The following is a 12095-nucleotide window of genomic DNA, read 5'->3' on the forward strand; positions in this document are numbered from 1 at the left end:
TCCTCCCACTTCTGCCTGTCAGGTCATACCCAGAATTCAGGGCTTTGTTAAAAATCTCAGATTTTCAGTGAGATGTATTGAGTGTTCTTTGCCCTATCAATAATATTTCAGAAAGTCCTTCCCTTTTTAAAGATGATAAAACTGACAGGGAGGGGGCACCTGGGTGGCTCAGTGGGTTAAAGACTCTGCCTTCAGCTCAGGTCATGGTTTCAGGGTCCTGGGATTGAGTCCCGCATTGGGCTCGCTGCTCAGCGGGGAGCCTGCTTCCCTCTATCTCTCTCTCTGCCTGCCTCTCCGTCTGCTTGTGATCTCTGTCTGTCAAATAAATAAATAAAATCTTAAAAAAAAAAAAAAACTGACAGGGAGATTAACTGATTTGTTCAGGTCACCTTGGAGGAATTTGCAGAGAAGTTTAACTCAAATCTTTTCCCCCTATGCCCCAGGGGTATCTTCTCAAATCTTTGTGGTCTGAACCAATCTACATCCCCCTCACCAGTCCAGGTCTCTTAATGGATACTAGTATCACATGTTGCCTTGCCTTACAGAGTTCCTTGTGAATAGAGACCTCCTTCCCCAGAAAACAGTTCCCATAGAACCGGAACCATTCTATTCTCCAAATCCCTCAAACCTTTTAGCGTCCTGTATCCATCTAGCTCTAGGAAAGTTTGTATTTGTTGAATTGGAATGGGATATCCCAAGGGTATTTCCTACCACCTTTCCATGAATGAACTTGGTTTTGTATAATTCCACTTTGATTCTCCCCTAACGAAGATCTTCTGGAAGTATCAAAACCACCACAGGTGAGAGGCAGGACGTGGTCAAGACCCAAGGCCTGTGGTAGCCTGCTGCTGGCTCTGTAATCTCAAACATAAAGCTCTCCTTGGGAAGAACGGGGGCGTAATGGGCAATCCCTTCCAGGCAGCTTTCGAGAGTGAACTGTTCTTGACATTCCCTGAGTTAACTGTGGTCTGAAGGCCCCAGACCATTTGCAGCAAGATTTTAATGACTATCATTACTTCTGCCATTACCGCCACCCAATAAAAACCATCACTGACTTGACGGGATTATCCACTGCTGAGCAGAGCCACCAACTCCAGCTTGTGACAGAGCATATGGTCTTTGCTGACAGTATTATTTATCAAAGGAGGATAAAAATCACCATAGTGCTGTGCTTTTCACAGGAGGTAATGGCTTGGGGCAAGACTCAGCTTCAACTCAGCCTGGGTTTTCAAAGACACAGCCCCCCTTTTCCCACAAAGCACTTCCCAAAAGTGAAAATGGAACACATGCTGAATGGGATTTTCAGAATGATGAAAACCCTATAATTAGGAAGCAGTAGTCAAAATTATATTACCCCATAAGAGCAAAGCTTCGTAACAAGTTAATGCAATTACTACTTCAGCTTTTCTAGAGATAGAAGCAAACAGGGCAATTAAATCCTCGGTCTTTATTTTTGCAGGGGCTTAATGAAAGGAAAATAAATGAGCTGCATCTCCTTCTTCCTACCTCTGTCTCTGCTTTGCCATCGGGGACAGGCTTCCCACCTCCTCTCTCCAATCTTGTCTGAAAAAGAAAACAGGCCACCAGCTGTGAGATGGATTAGGCCCCAAAACTTTGTACGTGGAATAGAAGCCCTCATTTTTGACAGAGACTGCCAAGAATTTTGCATCACTGCCAGCTTTCTATTCCCTCCATTAGCCGGCCTATCCTACTTAACAAAAGAGTCTCTGTGTGATTTGTCCGTGAATGTCCACACATCCTGTGTGCTTTGATTTTGTCCTGTCTCCATGCATAGTAGTAACCTACTTCACCATCTTTACCTGTAACACTTCCCCCACACAAACCCGATTCATTCCAGACAAACGATGGACCCACAATCCCCCAAACACAGATGTCACTTTTCGATGATGACCTTTATGCATACTATTCTCTCCGCTTTTGGAGCCATTTTGGAGAAGGTACCAAAGGAAGGTGATTTCTCCTAACTGTGTACATTGGAGGAGGACACTGTCCGATACAAGTGACTGGAGCTCAGTGCCACAAAGAGGACAGATGGGACGGTGGCTCACTTCTCTGATGCTAAGAAAAAAGCCCAGAAACTCACCTATCTACATGTAATTATAACATTTAGTATCCGGTAGTCCTGAGCCATAACGACCCGGTTGGACATGCATCATTGTAAACAAACAGCCAAATTTAGTAAATGGTAGGCCCAATTCTGAACACAGAATAGTGACTTCTGGGTGATCATTTTGACCCATCTAAGTCACACATTTCTGGTTCAACAGAGGTGTTCCATGAGAAGCCTGAAAACTGCCTAAATGGGACCCAGATCAACAAATAGGTTAATTTAAATAAATTAACCTGTTTTTTACTGAATATAAGGTACCCCTGATCATGAGACACACCATCATTTAATGTAAAAATAACACCAATTCAAGCATGCCACCATGTTTTCCTATGTTAAATTTATTTGTTACAAATAGGTATTTATTAAACAACACAGGACCACGATATGAACATCTTTGCCAAGTCCCCAAACATACCACAACCACCATCATGTCTGTCATTGACCCACAGTAATTTGATACCATCAGTTGTCTGATGCATCCTGATTTCCAAGTTGCTGAATTGTAAGAAAATGGGATCTTCAGCATGGACGAAATAACCTGTATTTCAGCTGAGATTCTCATGCAATCCACAGCTTCTCCTCATTTGACATCAGCTCCAGCCCCAAGTGACATAGGGATCTTGTCTGTGCCCTTGGAGTCTTCTTCTGCCTCTGTCTTCCCCTCCTTATGCTCCGTGATGGTCCTCTTAGGGCTCTGCCTCATGCTGGCCTACTGCTTAACACTGGCCAGTTATTAAAAGTTTAAGCTTTTTTTTCCCCCCAGTTTTCCAAAACCCCTTAATGCTTGCCATTGTCACCTTATTCCTGCCATTATTGCTCTTTATTTTTCTTAAGCCTTTTTTTTTTTTTTTTACATCAAGAATAAGTTCCTTTGATTAAAAACCTGTAACTGTCCCGTTCTCTCCTAAGAGGCTTTTAAGCGCATGCAAAGATTTGGGGCAGAAAAGAACAATGATCCAGGTGCTAGTTCAAAGACTGTCCCTCCCCCACTCTGAGGAACCACCTAAACACACCCTATCAGCCTACCTTTTTTCTTTAATTTCAATTTCTTTTTTTCTCTTACAGTTACACAGCAAGATCAAAGGAACACCTTGTCCCTGGGCTTTTGGCACAGAAAAGCCTTTAACTCCTTACTGGTCATCCCCCGTTATTCAACTGTCTCATGACACCCACCCCACCCCCCCCCAACCCCGGCCAGAGTGAGCAAGAGGGCTCCCGCACCTCACACCCTCCCACATGCAGACCCATCCCCCTAGCCTTACTGTTACTTTTTATAAAATTTACTTTGTTCCACCTTCAAAGAGGCTTTTAAAATTCATGTCAACCTGATTTCCCCTGTCTAGGAACGTTAGGGGACATGTGGGCATTCTGTGATGTGTCCTGGTTCTAAATGTCCCCAAGGGTGGTCCTGACCCACTAAGAGCCAACTTAAAATATTTACTTCCCTGGCTCCCAACCTGAGGTGATCTTGTCCTTCAGTGACTAGTGACAGTCCTGCTCTTCCTACCCGGTGTTTATATACAGTGCCGTGTAGGAAAATGTTTCACAGCCCGCTGTGGGTAGAGGGAGGACATTTTGACTTTGTCAGTTTGGGAGGTGTAAACACTGCCATCACCGCTGATTTCAAGCCACCAACGTGATGTCACTAAACGCCGGAAACAGACATAACTTCACCAGTAGAGCTAATAGTAAAATGTAGGAAAATGATTAGGAAATGATGAGTTTTGACGATTAACTGTCTTTGTTTTTAATGTAGATTCTTTCGTTCTAAATTATATAAATTTTGTTAAAGTTATGTAATTTAATTTTTAATAATGCCTGCGTTTAGTAGCCAGTTTATGAAACTCTGGAAAATTTAGCATTTGGCTCTTGCAAGCCAGAAGGAGCACCTCCAACAAATATATTTAATTATATATGTAATAAAGCATATGCTACCTTGTATTATTATTATTATGTTCATCTTTTATGTACCCAATTAGACTAAATTCTCTGCAATATGAGGCCATTTGTCTTAACTTTTTACTTACTATGCTGCTAAAAACAGAACGTAATTAAGCTCTAACTTTCATAATGATATTTATTCATTGAAAATGTTTTTGGGGTGCCTGGGTGGCTCAGTCGTTAAGCATCTGCCTTCAGCTCAGGTCATGATCCCAGGGTCTTGGGATCAAGGCCCACATCAGGCTCCCTGCTTGGTAGGGAGTCTGCTTCTCCCTCTCCCACTCCACCTGCTTTTGTTCCCTATCTGGCTGTGTCTCTGTCAAATAAAATCTTAAAAAAAAAAAAAAGAAAGAAAGAAAGAAAGAAAATGTTTTTGACGGGCTATTAAAATCCAATAATAACAAAATCTTGGCTGTGTCCCAAATCTGACTCTTCCTGTAATCACATCTTTTTTTTTTTTTTTTAAGATTTTATTTATTTATTTGACCCAGGGAGAGATCACAAGTAGGCAGAGAGGCAGGCAGAGAGAGAAAGGGAAGCAGGCTCCCTGCCAAGCAGAGAGCCTGACTCGGGGCTCAATCCCAGGGCTCAATCCCAGGATCCTGAGATCATGACCCGAGCTGAAGGCAGAGGCTTAATCCTCTGAGCCACCCAGGCACCTCTGCAATCACATCTTTAACCCAAAGAGCTTATGAGCTAAAAAAAAAAAATGCTATAAAAAAAATATTATTATCAGAATAACTAAATCATCTCTGCCACCACCTATAAGATCATCTACTATTAAGAGCAGGAGTGACCAGCTGTGTTATCAATGCTGTTGAGAACACTGGGAGAACAACTGTCAATCACCAAAAGCAAACCAGCTGCCTCCTATTACTGCTGAAGTTAGAGCTCTCTGGGAGAAAGCATTCTTGGGGTGGGTGTCCCCTGATAGGGTAACCAAACTGACAAACTTAATTAACCAAATCCCCAAAAGCGATCACCCCCTTTACAATTTACACTTTAAAAAAATTAGCATATGGTGTGCCTGGGTGGCTCCATTGGTTAAGTGTCTGCCTTCACTCAGGTCATGGTCCCCGGGGTCATGGGATCAAGCCCCACATCAGGTAGCCTCCACTGAGAAGGGATTCTCCTTCTCCATCTCCCTCTACTGCTCCCCCTGCTTATGTTCTCGCTCTCTCAAATAAATAAACAAACAAATAAATAAAGATTTTAAGAAAAGAATTAGCATATAACCCCAAAAGCCAACTTACTATCAAAGAGATACTATTAGTATCCTCATTGGAGAAATAGCTTCTCAGCAACAATAATGTTGGTTTCAAATAAACAGGATCCTTCATTTCCCAGAAGCAAGAAATCAGGTTAGCCATGAGAATGGCATTTGTTGAGTATCAAACCAGAAGACAGGAAATATGAAGGTCTTGAAAGATGCATACTCCAGGATACAAACAAGTACATCATCTCTGTTCCACAGTGGAGTGTATATGTCTAAACCCAAGACTATTAATATTTACCGAAGTGTGTCTGTCATAGTTAAAAGTATTGGTAAAGTCTGTGAAAATTCTCTATGTATGTCACCAAAACCATGATTATCTCCCACCACAGGAGTTACAATTGAATGAATTTTAGCTTTATAGGCTATGGTTACACGGCAGACATAGATGCCTGAGAATATGCCCTAGTCCAGGGTTGGCAAATACACAGGCGCATGCGCTCCCACCCACCCCTTCCCACATCACGGCAGACATCATTAATGGATCACTACACTCTTCACCACTCAGTGCAACCATTCTTCCCAACAAGGCTCTACGGCAAGCACTCCAAACCCCGGCCCTGGGCTCTAAACGAAGAATTAGGCCTCTTGTAGGAAGGGTAAGGGCTCCATGCGACTAGTGCATTATTTCAGGCTCATTTTGATGGTGCTGCTATCAAAGAGTGAACCTTTTGAAAATCTTGTTGCCGGTTCGTTCCCCGATGTAAACCCCAAGGTGTGAAGTCAAGAGCTTTACATTGGCCTTGGCTTTTCTCCCCTCCAGCATTGCCCTGGAGAGGTGTCCTATCAATTGTTCACCGTCCCTGTGGTCCGCAGAAGTACATTTTAGAAATCCCTTATGTAAGCTTTACTGGCTTTTTGCCACTACCACTAGAGGGCGCCACGGAAAGGGAAAGGGGGTAAAACTAAAGCCATTTTCCTTTTCAGTGTCTTCCCATACTGACTCTCCGCTGAACTTTTACCGTCTCGATGAGGAACTCCTGACCTAGCCTGCTCCCCGCCTTGAGTGCCCCACACAGCCAGCCGCTTTCCACACAGAAACATCTCTTTTTACCTCCCTGTACCTGCCCCTCTCCTCCGATCCCAATCAACTGACATTCATCCCACTTTCCTGTTTTCCGTGTCTTCTTCCTCCCAATTGATTGTGAGACCCTGAGGGCGAGGCCTGGCTTTGGGTCCCCATGCCGTTGTGGTGCCTAGCACACAGCTGGTCCTGTGCAAGCCTTTGTGTGTCACCTTAGAGACCCAACGCGCTGAAAGTCACAGGCCTCTCATTCAGGGTGAGAGAAATGAAAACCATACCATCTCGCTAAGTTGCAGCACATTTCCCACAAGTACTTAGGCATGTGCTTGGGCCCTGCTCTCTCATTTTCTTACCATGAAACAATTCCCATACGGGCACTAGTCTTCGGCCCCTCTGCTGGGTAGACTTCAGCTTCTTGGCTCTGCGTCCTAAAGGTCTGATACAGAAAGAATCTGGATGTCATTCACCCAATGCTGTAGGAGTTTTCACTGACGGTCTCAGGGAAAAGCTGAGGGGGACAAGCTTCTAATCCAAATTACTCCCTTCTCCCCCTCTGAAATTCTTAGAGTCCCCCCCACCCCAACCCAGGTTGACTTTAATTACTTCGCCCAATAGCCTTTTGCAATTGGGCAAGCTCCTGGGAGCATTTTGTAAGGCCCTGCAAGCTTCCTGGTCAGCATTTTCAATCTCTAATTATAACTTTGCATGATGGCTTCACTTAATACTTGTCAGGTGGGGCTGGGAGTAATTGATGGTTTGAAACTCAATCTTCAGCAGCCACCACCAAGGTATTGAGGCTTAATTCCTCTTATGTTCTTAGAGAAGCTGCTGAAAGCGAAGAGGAAACGTATGCTATCCTCCATCCTAGGGAAGCACAGGGACTTTATTAGAGTGTAGTAAAATATTTATAGGAACTTTAGAGCTTGTGGGGCTCAAGGACTGAATTCACCTCACTTTTTCATTGGCACTCTTGCTTCCAGGGCAATCTGTCATGGGGTGGTCTGGGTATGTGACTTTGGAAATCCTGCTTTTAATGAACAAATGAGGAAAGGTGTGTGCTTTTTCTCTGGAAAGAATATTTTTCTCTCCCACTGCCTTCAAAAGAAGATAAAAATGTGCTAACATACAGAATAGAAGTAAAGGGACTATTCTGAAACAGAGACGGAAGGATTTTGACTAGAGAAAGGACCATCGGTGATGTTAGAGGATTTCTTTAATTCAAAGAATAGGCTTAACTTTTTGTTCAGAAGGGAACTTTGTGTCTCAGTCTTGAGTTGTGAGTTTCTGTTTTACCAAACTCGTATTCTTATTGCTGGCTTCGCGGTCTCCTCCTCACCTTCCCTTAATCCTCCATGTTGCTTTGTTGGTATTTATTGTCCTTCTGGCAAGCCATCTCATTCGTTTCCATACTGCCTCTTCCATCAAAGGTAAACTAAGGTAACTTCCTTAGCCCATTCCAGATGCTTCACCCATCCACCCACTCATTCATAAAACATGAGTCACCCGTTGGCTTGATGGCACAGGTACAAACACAGGGCAGTCCCCACTCTCAAGGGACTCTGTTTAGTGAGACGGTTTCGAACCATCTGGCAACATTACAAACTACATGAAATATTTAAGCTATGTTAAGATTCTCAGAGACTGTCACCATTCCTCCATGCCGGAGGGTTCTGAGGAGCTGACACATGTGTAACACTAACCTAGTGGACAAGATGTAACTATGATTCCTTGACCTGAATCTAGAAGTCCTTAGTGTGCCAAGTGCTGGGATAGAGAGCTGAGGGAAGGCCAGGAGAAGTCTGGAACCTCAGCAAAGAACAGGCAATCAGTTCATAGAAAGAGAGTTCCATCTTCCTCTAGTTCAGCAGCTGTAGGTAAGATACCATATTCCCAAGAATTAGGCTTTTCCCACAGCAGAGCTGTAGCAACCTATTATCAGCTTACCTGGAATGATGCACATTCTCTCTCTTAACATTCTCCCTGGCCAAACTAGCCAGATCAGGGATAAACCTCGGGGCCCCCAGTGGGATTCTGATATCTAGCTGCAGCACTGGTACTCCAGCCCAATAAGAAACCACGGTTTTTATGAAGTCCATGATCCTTCATGCCAAAAAGCGCACTAAGACGTCAATCGAAGCAGAGGCTAACCTCCAAAGGAAAGAGTTTCAAAGAGCATTCCAGATTTCACCTCACCCTTCAGCCCATACTTGAATTCAGCATCTATGTACTGCTAATGGTTGTTAAATTAAAAGGCAGTCATTTAATAGAGCAGTTCCAATAACCAGAGTTAAGCTGCTTTCTGCCATATGGCTTTGGGCATGAAGTGATTAAACTAGAATGTCCAGAGCCTCTGCTGCTGGGCTGTTTAATGGCGCTATGCGTCATGAGCCCTGAGATGACAGGAAATCTGTTTTCACTTCACATTCCCAGGGGAAAGTGAGTCCTTTTGGCCTACAGGGGCTTACACCCTCCTCCAATCCCTATGACTTGAACACTCAGGTTGACCCTGTGTATATCCTAATGACTGACACAGGACTGACCCTCAGGATAGAGACAGGAACCTCCACTACGCAGCCATTCCCAGAAGTACAATCCATAGTGACTAATAAAGCAAGCAGCGAGAGCTGAACACCCAGCACAAACCCTGGAGATAAGGACAATTAGGGGCCCATTCCATGGGTGGCAGCCCAGAGCAGGGTGAAGGCTGATCCCTTAGCTAATGGGAATGGTTACCAGACTTTGAGCACATCTCACAGTGCCGGGCACTCTGCTGAGTACTTTAGCCTGTATCACTTCATAATCTTCCCAACAACCCCTATCAAGGACATATTATTATCATCCCCATTTTACTAGCAGCAAAGCAGCCTTAGAAGAATTAAGTAAACTGACCAAGGTCACAGCTAATTAGTGGTGGAGCTAAACTTCAAACTCAAGCCTGCTTGACTGCAGAGCCCAACTTTTTTAACCACAATGTTGGTTGAACATTTCTGCCAGTTTCTTTTCTCTTTCTTTCTTTCTTTTTTTCTTTCTTTCTTTCAAGATTTTATTTATTTATTTGTCGGGGGGAGGTGCGCAGAGAGAGCACAAGCAGGGAGAGCTGCAGGCAGAGGGAGAAGCAGGCTCCCCACTGAGCAAGAATCCTGATGCTGGGCTCAATCCCGGGACCCTGGGACCGAGACCTGAGCCAAAGGCAGACGTTTAACTGCCAGATGTCCCTGCCAGTTTTGTAGTTAAGGGTAACTGGGGGGAAACATCACTATGGGTATTTTTTGGTTCCTTGCTTCCAAATATGATTAGTAAACTATGTGTGATCCTCACTTCAATGGGCAGACTTAGTCATTTTCAACATACCCTTTTGTTGGCTTCATCAACCCCGAAGTTCAGGAACCATTTTAAGTGCTACCTACAGATACCAGATCCAGCAAACCATACCTATTTCCAACAAGATTCTGGAACTCAGAAAGGGCCAAAAATGGGAAACTATCACCTGTTTAGTGTTCTGCCTCAATATGGCTTTTTCAATGTGATACTCTCAATGTGATACTTTCTCAATGTGATATTCATTATAGTAGTATACGTACTTTTAGCAATATAATACAGTTCCAGTCCCCAAGGATCTTCTACTCCTACTGGGGAGCCTGGAGACAGGTCAGTAATACTCAAGAACATAAACAGCTTAAGCCCTCAATGGCCCAGACAGTATGAAAGACATGCAGAGAATCAAAAGACCTCAAAAGAAAGTCCTTGTTTCTTTGGTGTATGAATGACCAAACTCACAAACTCATCCTGCCAGACTAATTTCAGAAAAGGAACTCTTGTTCATATACTTTACTTGGCATCAATAAATCACTTAAAGTCATAAACAATCTGAAACTTTGTGTGCCCCTTGTTGAAAGTCTTGTATAGCTTTAAGAAGGCTGTAGGCACTATACCAATCAATCTGTTTGGAAATTTCTAGCATAATTCTGAGAACTAGAAAATTCTTACAAAAGACAGAGGCACTATCTCACCCTTAGTAAATAAGTTCTCTTACCTGATAGGCCCTGCTTCATTAACTTTTAACTGGCGCTTTTAATATTCAGTTTGTACTTTTAAACTTTTAAAGCCTTTATCAGATGTTCTTTGAAACCAAATGCACACCACTAAAATACACGTTTCCAACGTGATCAGATTTCTTTTAAACCTATTCGCAAAGACCTTGAGAGGACAAAGAATGTATTTAATGATAGGAACAAGCATGGCGCCAGTAATGAATGGTTTGGTTCTGCCAATAATACCCAAAACTAAAGCAATAATTTTTTAAAGCCTTGTTTTGCCTTAGCAATTTAAAAGAAAGTATTTTCACATGTATTATCTTATTTAGTCCCTATGACAACCATAGAGCCAAGCCGAGTGAGTTTTATTTTCTCCATTTTAAAATAAATATGGTTTGGAGCCTCCAAATAATGGAGCCAAGCTTACAAAACCAATGTATGGCAGAGCCAGCACCAGAATTCGGGCCTCTTGGCTCCCAGCCAATTGCCATTTCAATTCACGTCTTTATATCAAATAATATAATTTCTATTTCTGTGTGATCTCGTCAAGGACAGGTTGTAAGTCTTACTTGTCTTTACATCCCTGGTACCTGACTTGGGACAAGTAAGAGTTTATGGTGGACCAGAATTAAAGACACTTTGTGCTTGTGTCTGTGCTTCTCACAATCACTATTACTAGTTAGTTGGGTTGAGCTAAGACTAATAAGGCCATAGTTTTTGGTTCTAATTACCCATGGGACAATTAACTTTCTTGTATCCCATGGCCAAACAATGGTTCCTAAATACAACCAGTCATCTGACTAACCTATTCCAAGAGGGATCTGGCAAATTAGTGGACAGATTGGTCCAATTTATCTCCCTAAATCCATCCATCCATACTGGAGAACAGGGACTGTCACACCAGCATCTAACTTCTCAGGAAACATGCTCATCAACAGTCTCTCCCAGGAGGATTCCTAGACGGCCTTCTAGACCAGTGGCCATGATCTGTTCCCAGTGACACCTCCCCTCAACCTGGCATAACTGATGAGAGCTGAATGGGTGCTTGTCCCAAAAGCAGTCAATGGGCGGCCAAAAACCTTTGAAATGTTCTGGCAAGAAGGCCTTGCCCCATTGGAAATGATGGGGGTTTACAGAGCAGATCAAATAGCCCTTCACTTTGAATTTAGGAATTCAAATTTGAATTTAGGAATTCAAAGTGAAGAAACAAGGAAAGAGTAACTTAGGAACAAGAAGAGAGAGACTCAGAAGTGGAGACACTGATGGTGAAGCACTGGAGTAGGGACCATGGGGAGACCTCCCACCTGGGCTCTGACCAGGGTTATAAAGCCAATGGCTGTCTTTCAAGCCATAGTTGGGTTTTCTTCCCTTCTGGGCCAGTAGATCCTTAACCTCTTGGGATCTTGATCCTTTTGATAATCTGATGAAAGATACAGGTCCTTTTCTCAGAAAAATTTATCTACAGGAATTTAGACCAATGATTGATTTAATTTCAAGGGATTTCTTGATCCCCTAAAATTTAACCTCAGACCCATTGAAAATCTATGACACACAGGGCAAAGACTCTTGCTTAACCTGTTCATCTATCACATCTATCTCCAAAGTTCAGCATGAAGTATAGGGCTGGGAATACAGTGAGTATAACATACATCTTGGCTGAATGAGTGAATAAGTCAATGAATAAAAGAAGTA

At 43.1% G+C, this 12095-nt stretch overlaps 1 long non-coding RNA gene across 1 annotated transcript in view; it reads right to left on the reverse strand.

Moving 5' to 3' along the window:
- Positions 1-1445: 1445 nt before the first annotated feature.
- LOC101683144 overlaps positions 1446-12095 on the reverse strand; it is a 150998-nt gene continuing 140348 nt past the window's right edge. The window contains exon 6 of the long non-coding RNA XR_006607543.1: positions 1446-1563. This is a non-coding gene — a long non-coding RNA (uncharacterized LOC101683144). The remainder of the gene's footprint in view (positions 1564-12095) is intronic.

Source organism: Mustela putorius, unplaced genomic scaffold, assembly GCF_011764305.1.
Source record: "Mustela putorius furo isolate JIRA1106 unplaced genomic scaffold, ASM1176430v1.1 tig00000640_pilon_pilon_pilon, whole genome shotgun sequence".
NCBI lineage: Eukaryota > Metazoa > Chordata > Mammalia > Carnivora > Mustelidae > Mustela > Mustela putorius.